Genomic DNA, 10,842 nt, shown 5'->3' on the forward strand with positions numbered 1-10,842 from the left:
TTGGTTAGTTCGGAGGTTATTAGCAAAGTATTATTTACCTTCGGGCAGCTGAAGAAACAGAATCTTGCGTCAAGAGTTTAACTACTGACCATTTTTCGTTATATAACCTAATTTGTTGATTTCGTTGTGGTCTATACTAAAACAATTATTAACCCCACTGTCGGTAAAAATGGTGGAAATTGTTAACTATTGATAACTGCATTGAATAAAGGGGGTAAGTTTCCAAAGAAACTGTGGTGCTGCGTCGGTGGGAGAGTGTAGCAGGTAATTTAGTGTTAACAACTAGGTTGAAAACGTAAATTGGCCACCGTAAAGTGTAAAAAAGCTGACGTTTCGAGCGTTAGCCCTTCGTCAGAGCAATTGATAACTGCAAATGAGCCAATGACAAAAGACCTAAGACTATGACTTTTATTAAAGACCGTGTTAATTTTCGGTAACGACAAAGGTGTAAAGGCTCACTGTGTCATTAACAGCGTTAAACGCTTCCTATAAATACATCTTACCGATTGATTGATTCCGAATGACGACAGTACTTACGATTTCATTCCACTGAAGATGTTAACATTCCCGACAAGGAAAACAAAAGTTTCATTGTTCAAATCGATTCTGCACCTATTTTAGCACATAAATGTTCGTATCTTTTATTTCGTGACCGATAGTGTCAATATCTAACTGACTCTTTCAGTTGACAAAGCATATTATTATATGATTTTTGTAACCACTAAGTGACTGAAGGGCGTGTTCAATAGGAAGCCTCGTCTGGCAAACTGCGACACGAAATTGAAAAAATAGCTGTCACCCTAATTATCGAAAGAAATCATTATTCTTGTTGAGAGTACCCTTTTTTCCAAGAAGATCACAAAAAAAATCGAAGGAGGAGATTTGAAACGCATGTGATCGCCCCTGATGTTAAGCAAGTTTCAATTTGGTAGCTTCCGAAGTCAACTTTTTTAGCACATTTGCGAAGACTATTTTTGCAAAGACATGTATTTGAAGATCAGCTGGACCCAGTTGTTCGAAGACCAATTACCGCCAACCCAGGGTTAAATTACAATCCCAGTTTCTTTACACTTTGTTTTAAAGCCTTTTTCGGAACAATTTCTTTGTTTTTTTAGAACATTCAATCATCAAATTGTAGACAAAGGAATTATAATGAATTTTCTTTGAAAGCTTTCAGATTTGAAATCAGATTTCACTCTAACTCTGCGTTATCTTCCTCCAGCTATCAACAACCCGGCCAAGGTCTCAAGACGCAAGTTCTGTCATGACTTCCTAGAAACTATGGAGAACGTAAAAGAGAAATGCCTCGCGTCTTGTTTAAAGTAAACTGGTGTGTGAAGTAAACTATTCAATGTAAGGCCAGATTCCATTTGCAGAATAAACTGAGTGTAGTTTTTTATTTTTTCCGCTATTCACTAACACATATCTCACATCTCAAACAGTCTAACTTTACGCATATCAAAATAGAAAAAAAAAAAAGCAATGAGTCATGTTGCGGTTTCTTCCTGTAGAGCTTTTAATACATCCCCTGTCTCCCCTCCCACTAATGATAAGCATCCTTCTTTAGTGAGCTCCCCTTCAGGAGACCCAGGAAGTTGGCGAGTCTGCATATGACGTTTGGACAAAGGGCAAAATTCATCTCACGTTTCTTATAATTCTTAACATACCCTTTAGAAAAATACATCGTAGCATTAACATGTTGCGGTTTCTTTATTGTAGCAGACTTTTTGTAAATTGTTCTCAATTTGCAAAATGTAGAGTAGTTTCCGCAGTAAAAAAGAACCGTCGCTAAAATAAAACGCCCCAATACTTTTTATGCTACATGATGGCAAAAAATTTCTTGTCTGCAGTTAATGCAAATATTTTAACCTATAAACGTAAAAACGACTCATAGCGGACGTATTGTGAGGATTCGAGTAAGCGCCCGAGGTGCTTATTTACTATTGGTACCTCGCGGGAGGGCGCTTATTCGAAACAGGGCGTTTATAAGAGACAAGGCGCTTCATTCTCTTTTGAAAAACAGTAGAGTGCGCGAAACAAGGCTTTGATTTATTACATGAAAAGGATCACGAAGACTGGAAAATGGACTCGTTGTCCCTGGATCCTCATTAGCTAGATCATTCGTTTAGAGGAATTGTGTAGTCACGTGGACATTCAAGTTGAGTGACTGAGACGAAGAGCACTCTTTTTGTAGAGAGGCTTTAAGTGAGCAATTAAAGGAAAATGGGCCACGGTTGATCTTAATGTGCATGTACCCTAACAGTGCTAACACTGAAACAGAATAGGGGCGCTAATTGGGATATAGACGCCTATTGGCAAAGAGGCATTTTTTGGAAGGAGGGTGCTTTTTTCGATAGGGGTGCTTATTAGAATGGGGGTGCTTATAGACATCAACAAATTCGAGGGGGCGCTTATTAGAACGAGGGTTCTAAATCGAATTATTACTGAAATAATAACTGTAATGCAAAACGTTTTAATGATAACCACGAAAACGGGAAAATGTCACTTCCTTGCCAACAGTAATGCGGTTTCACAAGAACTGAAGTGTCCAAACAACATTCACAAGAATTTTGACACGTTATCTCATTTGCTCAAGGAACGCTTATAGTACGTATGAATGAATCAACTATGTGTAGTAAGAAATGAACACCAAGGGTATGATCTAAGCTATCCGATGGTGTGCTATGCTCGCCTACGTTGCCAAATTTAGCTTTAAAGAATATCAGATTTTGCCCAATTTTTTTTCTAGTCAAAAAAAAAAAAAATTTTTCTACCAAAATTTTTTCTTCATGTCACGTACCATGACCAAATGTGTGTTATGCATTCTGCGCTCGCTCGCAAGACGACAATAATATAATTACGTTTTCTATACAATTATTTGAATGGAACAGCACGTGAGGAATTATCTCATAAATTGCGTGGTACTAAAAAAAAAAATTCAAGGGAAACGTCCGTAGGCTAGTCACAAAAAAAAAAACAAAAAGCACAACTTACTTAACTCAATTTTTCCTTTAAATTCGTTCTTCTGCGGCGAGCGTAGCCTTCGCTTGGTGCAGTCTTGAGTAAGACTTGTGTAGACTTTAGGCTACCTTTTCCTCCCAGAAGCCACAATATTATGCAACCTTTGACAACTGTAAAATAAGAAACCAGGGGTTGGTAAGTGACAATTACTGGTGTGTTCTGGCGCCATTGCCTTCAGCACATGGCGCATGCAGTCAATGATCAAGAAAAGGCTAACATCTAGACAACCTACTTGGATCGAGAACGAAGATAAAAGACTGTTAAAACGCACTTTCCATTCAAGTGAAATCAAATGAAATTTCATTCACGACAGTAACTACAGCAAGATTTCAAATAGAAACCAAAAGCGTCGTCTGCTGAAATTTTCAAAAGCTCTTTACCATAGTCACAATAGTGCACTTAGGGAATTTTCTCGATGAAAATTTAGGAAAATCAATCAGAGAAAAAAAGACAGATCAAGCTGAATTCGTCTTTTTCGTATTTATGCTCTTTCTTCTCGCTTCTCGACATGCTAACATTTCATTTGTCACTTCCTGTGGCACGGTAGAGCACGTATGATTTGGTTATCTGGGTCATAGATACGTAAACTGTATCAGTTTGACTAAAGACTTTCTTAGTGGCACACCAAAACAATGGCCGACAGATACTGACCGCGGAGTCAAAAATAGCCGTGAGTTTCGCCGGTCGCCTAATCGAAAGGAGATCTTGGGTTTATGGACAGATGGAATACTGATAAACAAACTAGCAATCTTCCTGTTGTTAAATAAACGTGGGAATCTATTACGACATACTGTTTTTCCTTCTTCTTACGCAATAATGATAGCTAGCGTGTAAGAGTTTCTATCCTTTTTAGCTTCCGCAAAGATGGTACTAGCAGATAGCAAAGTGAGTTGGTAGAGTATATATCAAATATGCAATACATACCAGAAAACACAGTCAGCCATTAAGCACTCGGAACTTCAAGTACTAACTGAAGTCAAGTGCATGACCATAATATCTTACTACTACATGACATCTGCAACTAACCGCAAACGATCAAAGTGCTAAATTACGTCAAAATTGTGCTATCAAAGTCTGTGCTGTTCACGTATAAACAAACACGAAACGTAATACGTTATTGAACGGCCGACCGCCGATGGCGTCGACTACGTTTTGTTCTCTGTTTGCACAATGCTTTCACCTTGGTGGTTTCAACGCCCACTGGTCAAGAGACACTGCCAAAACTGCTCCAGGCTTTCAGGCGAGCGTCATGATTATCGTGCTGCATTAAAAATGCACTTGGAGCGTGTAACGTGGGTTGACCACAAAATGAGCCTACGTTCTTCCTGGCGCCTCAAGCAAATCTCAAAATCCGCTGTCTTCGTGCTCTGCTTTCACAAAGTGCATTCTACGATATAAATAAATTGTAAATGCGCTCAGCAATTTCCCGAGAGCCATTATGTCAACTGTAGAAAATTCTGGCAAGTGATCAATATGTTGATTAATGGTTGTCAAGTCAGTCGAGGAAATAGTTGAATTTTTAATTTTTTTGTTCACTCTAAGGGCTGGTCATTACAACAAAGTTTTACATAACGGCTTCCGTAGCCATCTTCTTGCAGGAAGACTTGAAGGGAGCACGTTAATGTAATTAAGAAAAAGGCCGCTTATACAAGAAGTATTAAGTATGACGAGTCCAATGCCGAGGAGAGGCATAAAAATTATGAAACTCAGTCATGCTAATACGTCAGTCATTTTTTTCTTATTTCAAAATGTTTGCTCTGCCATAAAATCATCAAGAATACCTAAGTCAAGGGCGTCTTTTGGAAAAAATCTTCAAATAATTACAGCAAAACAATCCAGCGGAAAGACATGAACTGAACTCAAAGCATTAAATATTTTTGTCTTCTTGAATTTTTAACTGTATAAGAACTGTACGCAAGATCATGAGTAAAACCAGTAGTCATTGTATAATTAATTTTTACCAACTAAAGCAAGCCAAAAGTTCAGTAATAATAGCTCATAAATTACTGTTAGAACAATGCTTCAATGATAATATAAAAAGAATGGACAACCGGAAATATTAACGAGTTTTCTACCACATGGAAATCAAGCAGCGTAAAAACTCACTAAACTCACTTTTCGAACAGGTGAAAAGGTTTTGAAGGTGAAAGATTAATGTCGGAATCAGACATTTACAAGTGCAGAAAGCGTTGTCTAGATGTAGACTTATACACCATACTTTTGCCTCATTAGCTAGTCCAATTTGTTCCATTTGACCATGGTGAAGTTTGTGTATTCCTAAGACTAGATTACGACGTCATTTTTTTGTACATGTTTGGCAGGTGCACCTCCTTCAACTGTAGAGAGCTGCGATCAGAGACTTGGGTTGCACAGAGCCATCCGCTAGTTCATAACACAAATTCAGTTTTATATGGAACTCAAAACTTAACCATCCTTCTCTGTGTATCTCCACACTAGAAGGGAATCGACACTGTCTATCCAAAGTCCGGCATATGATTAATATCCTGATTAATGGTTGTCAAGTCAGTCGAGGAAATAGTTGAATTTTAATTTTTTTTTTTCACTCCAGGGGTTGGTCATCACAACAAAGTTTACATATTTTGCTTCAAGGGCCATCTTCAATACAGCCAAGCGTTTTAGCCGAACGTTGATTTTTTCGAAAACTGGCAAGAAGCCTTGAAGGGAGCACCTCATTATAATTTAGAAAAAGGCCGCTTATACAAGAAGTATTAAGTATGACGAGTCTAATGCCAAGGAGAGGCATAAAAATTATGAAACCCGTGCTAAAACGTCAGTCATTACTTTCTTATTTCAAAATGTTTGCTCTGCCATAAAACCACCACGAATACCTGAGTCGAGGATGTCTTTTGAAATAAATCTTCAAATAACTGTAGAAAAACAATCCAGCGGAAAGACATGAACTGAACTCAAAGCATTAAATATTTTTGTCCTCTTGATTTTTTAACTGTATAAGTACTGTACGCAAGATCATGAGTCAAACCAGTAGGGATTGTATAATTAATTTTTACAAACTAAAGCAAGCCAAAAGTTTAGTAATAATGGCTCACAAGTCACCATTTGAACAATGCTACAATGATAATATAAAAAGAATGGACAACCGGAAATATTAACGAGTTTTCTACCACGTGGAAATCAAGCAGCGTAAAAACTCACTCAACTCACTTTTAAAAAAGGTGAAAAGGTTCTGAAGGTGAAAGAGTAATATCGGAACCAGACATTTACAAGTGCAGAAAGCGTTGTCTAGATATAGACATATACACCATACGTTTCCTCATTAGCTAGTCCAATTTGTTCCATTTGACCATGGTGAAGTTTGTGTATTCCCTAAGACTAGATTACGACGTCATTTTTTTGTACATGTTTGGCAGGTGCACTTCCTTCAACTGTAGAGAGCTGCGATCAAAGACTTCGGTTGCATAGAGTCATCCGCTAGTTCATAACACAAATTCAGTTTTATATGGACCACAAAACTTAACCATCCTTCTCAGTATATCTCCACACTTGAAGGGAATCGACACTGTCTATCCAAAGTCTGGCATTTGATTGATATGCTGTTTAATGGTTGTCAAGTCAGTCGAGGAAATAGTTGAATTTTAATTTTTTTTTCACTCCAGGGGTTGGTCATCACAACAAAGTACATATCGCTTCCGTAAAAACGATTCGATTTGAAAATTTAACGAAATACGCTATGGGGAAACTAAAAACTGTTAATATCAAAGAATTAATTCAAAGTGAATCTATGCTCACTTCAAAGTTGTCAGTTGGTATTCAGTAGAGTGATTGCATTTGCGACTTGATGAAGAAACTATCCTCTGGGTGTGGTGATACACCATTTTTTCTTGCGCACGAAGGACACCTTGAGTTCATATTAAAGACGCAAAATGGAAACCTTTATTGATTGACACGGATTGGAATTTTTACGAAACTAATACCCGCTAATTCAGCTAAGAAATATATCATCCTAAATTAGCGAGAATCCAAGAAATTCATCCTCTTGTCGGTGGCAATTCTACTTAAAATACCGACGGGATAGCTTCCTTCCTCAAAAGGAACTGCTGAAAATACCTCTGGAAAAAAGTGTGCCTGATGAACGGAAATTTCGATTGACAAATTGCTTTTAGAACAACCCATACAGCATGAAGCACTTAGCGCCTAATTACTCGGGAGAAGAAAACGGCCAGCCTTAGGCTAAAATCGCAGTATCAATTTATAATATCCAGCCATAAAAGCAACTGTGTTGGTATCATTTGCAAGCTCTACATATCCACTCTCTTCAATATGGGATTGCAAAAAAGGCTCTTTCATCATAGTTAAAAATTTTTTTACGTTCATTTTGCATGATTTCGTTTGTAGCCATGATATCACACCCCTCTTGGATCACGATGGTTTCATTCCCAGCGTGATTTTGTTTTCTAATTTGAAAAGAAAGAATCACATATAAATTAAGATAAAGACAGAAAGTAAACTTCTCCCTAAGAAATCAAGTTTTACAGCCGACAATTCACAGAACTAATTAGACAATTCGATTAAAAAAATCGAAAACGAAATTAAATGAAAAATTGGGCTGTTATGTTTGGTGTTTAATCACTTAGATGCAATCAGCCCAATATTAAATCGCCTTTATTAATTTTCGGAAAGCAGTTTAAACGTCAATTTGACGAATATGAGTTCTACTTTAGGAAAAATTTCTCAAAAGTAACTCAAATGTATCATTTTCTTCCCGACATCTGACATAATCTTGTACAATAGCAACTTCTAGGTTTAATATTATCGGTGAAGTGGATCCTTGAATTGTTATCCAATTTTTAGTCAATCCTCTATTTCCTCGCCGACAAAAACAAACAAAACGTTCCAGGAAATGACTATTAACTTTCCTCTACATCTTTGAAAAATCGAAATATCGCCCATGGCAGTTTCAAGGTTTTGCGTAGTCATATAAAAAACGATAGGAAAGTGAAATTGCTTCAGTTTGTCTTTCATTTCAAACGCTTTTTCAATGTTTCTACGTATCATTATGTATTTTTTATTGAATGCACGAAAATCAGTTCTTGTCTTAATTTAGTTTGGAAAACGCGAGAATCATTCAAACAAACAACTATAGAGATAATTAAAAACGATTTTACTCGCTCACATGAGCAGGCCTCTAAAACGTAATTTTTATGAAATGAAGGGGCACTTAAGCATTACGTAGCAACACTAAAGGGTTTAGTTACGCATGTTACCAAATTTTCAAAGAGCAGTAAATGATTTCCACTGCGTCAGTGAAGAAGCATCTAGAATAAATCTCCCCTTTGTATTGATAATGTCAGTGGCTTGTTATGAGTCACGTAATGACATATTGTGTGTCCTACAAATCCAAATAAATTTTATTGGTCCACGGTAATTGACCTCATTTAGTACTCAAATGGTGCAAAGTACTATTGAATTTCGTGTAAAGAAACTAATTTATTCGAAATCACATCTAAAGTCAGTTAAACTAAATTTAGGAAGGAATAAAACTTAAGTCACCCAAATCTTCCAAAAAAGTTCCGGTATTTTTAAGCCCTTCCTTCGTGAAGTAGGCTTTGTAAGTAGACCGCAATTCAATATAGCGCTTTAATTCATCGAATCGTCTTTAAAAAACCTCTCCTGAAATACAGCTTCCTTCCGTCTTTTAAGTGGCTTTATGTATTGAAGGATATGATTAAAAATACCGCCAACGGCAAATATGAGAAGTTTATTCTTTTATTGGGATTCTCATCAACTTATAAGCGCATTTCACCGAATAAATAATAGACGTCCATTCAAGTTGACCCAAATGATGGGCTTAAAGTTTGTCTTTGAACTCTGCTCGAACAGCGCCTAAATAATCATCATCTCATCAAATTTTTCGCTCTTCTCTGTGTGTTATAATGAAAGTGAAGGATAAAATGGGCAAGAAAATGTCAGTTATGTCTTTCCGTCGACCACAAGGCCAGAATCCGTGTGCTTTCGAGTACAGCCAACATAGATGCGTCGGTGTCAACCTTAGCTATAATTATAAAGCCCTTGTTGGGAATCTGATTCCACTGATATATCAAGAAAACAGGTATTAAGCCAAATTTAAATCATTCTCTCTGAAATCATCTGGCTCCATCAGTTACCCCTCCCCCCCCCCAAAAAAAAAAATTGTTGTACTTTCCAATGTTTCATACACGGTTTAGGTAAAAAAAATGGAACAAATCATGCTCTAGAAAGTGATTATATTAACATATGTTTACTAACTGACACGCTTGTCGCCCAAAATATCTATATTTGCAAATTAAGAGCCAAATCGGTCAAATTCTTGACAAAAAACGAATAGTTACAATCCAATCGAGTAAAATGTGAAACACAAGCTAAACTCGATTGATTAAATCCAGTTTACGCTTAAGAAGCTTGGCCACTTTAGCTTACCGCTCTAATGGAGATGAACTTAAATTTAGGAGCTATTCGTGGAAAAAAGTTTTTTTTTTAAAACAATTTTCGAGGAAGTGTCGTCAATGCATCCGATAGCAATTCAAGGAAAGGAAAGCAATTTCAACGCTACTAATTTTTTCGTTAATTTGGCGTTCATCAGCTGTTTTTCAAAAGCTTCAAAAACATACGTTCCTTTTGCGTTGTAAATAAACCCCAGTCTTTGCGTATAAATGACATCGATCGGTTTCTTTATTGCGGCATTGGAATATCGAATGAAAAGAAATATATATATATATATAACAAATTTTTGTATTTTATATATGCATACATAAAGCCAGCGGATTAAATTTTCGGTTATTCAAAATGGGTAGAGTGAGACTTTTGACTCGTCAAAAATATTGGTTCTTCTGGTATCTAGATGTCATTACTATCCGATCGATGCAATGATTCTATCAGAAAATAATAGTGAATTATACACTTGCAAATTGAATGACTGAAATCGTATAGGGTCGTAATTTATTCCCTAAGACATTACCTCCTCCTTTTTGGTGCAATACACCCCGATCCTGAGAGAAAGTAAACACCAAAACCCTCATTCGCCCGCAAGGATAACAGGGTTTTCCTTCGAGGACAAGGCTGACATGATAACGGAATATTCTTCGTTTTGCGGCGCACACGGAAGTGAAAGGCGAGTTTACAAAAAATAAAAAAAAAAACGAAAATTAAAACAAAAAAACCGATTTCGTTTATGAAGGATTGAAATCTTCAGCTAGAAAAGATAACCTCTCAAAACCTCAAGTTTACTAACAAAATCACTAACTTACCAATTAGGCCTAGAAAAAACTCGTTGCATATACGAAATTTCCTTTACCTCATGCTCGTCTCCGAAGATAAGGTTTTTTTCCACAACATCCAAACGAAAACTAGCTATTTCGTCTCTTTCTTGCAGGTGCCAACTGAACTATTTTAGCAAAACATAGCAGCTTAAAAGAGTCGTCACTCGATGTCACTCTCTAATCCATCAAAGCTTTCAAAACACCCAAAGAAAAGCGCTATTTAGCTTGGCTGTCAATCAAAGAGATTGCACCAATCACAGGATATAGACTACTAAAGATGTACCACAAAATCAATATTATTTCCCAAAAAAATGGACACCATGAGTCACGAACAAGATGTACTCATTTTCGAAAGAACCACCAGTCCTTAAACCTACTTCTCATTATCGATCGATTGTTACGTTGCTGGTTATTATATTGCTTTCTCCGACCAATCAATTAACATTTCTTGAATTTAATTTTTAAGCTCTTACACTGCACTTACTAATCAAGGTCCACTCAAACTCTTTCATGAGAAATTTCCTTCACTAACTTGAGATGTATATTG

At 36.8% G+C, this 10,842-nt stretch overlaps 1 protein-coding gene across 21 annotated transcripts in view; it reads right to left on the bottom strand.

The window, feature by feature from the left end:
- Positions 1–10,842, bottom strand: part of LOC113677594 (adenosine receptor A2b) — a 39,922-nt gene that overhangs the window by 14,407 nt on the left and 14,673 nt on the right. For 6 of the 21 annotated variants that reach the window (XM_089196467.1, XM_089196465.1, XM_089196464.1 and 3 more), the window contains exons 1-2: positions 3,946–4,220; positions 2,995–3,131 (exon numbers count right to left, since the gene is read on the bottom strand). The gene's annotated coding sequence lies outside the window, so the exon portion shown is untranslated. Of the gene's footprint in view, positions 1–38; positions 102–2,994; positions 3,132–3,253; positions 3,897–3,945; positions 4,409–9,994; positions 10,117–10,283; positions 10,481–10,842 lie in introns of those variants that run through there. The other 15 variants (XM_089196476.1, XM_089196469.1, XM_089196473.1 and 12 more) reach the window with 11 other exon arrangements.

The sequence above is a fragment of the Pocillopora damicornis genome, chromosome 2 (assembly GCF_964200805.1).
Source record: "Pocillopora damicornis chromosome 2, jaPocDami1.2, whole genome shotgun sequence".
Lineage (NCBI taxonomy): Eukaryota > Metazoa > Cnidaria > Anthozoa > Scleractinia > Pocilloporidae > Pocillopora > Pocillopora damicornis.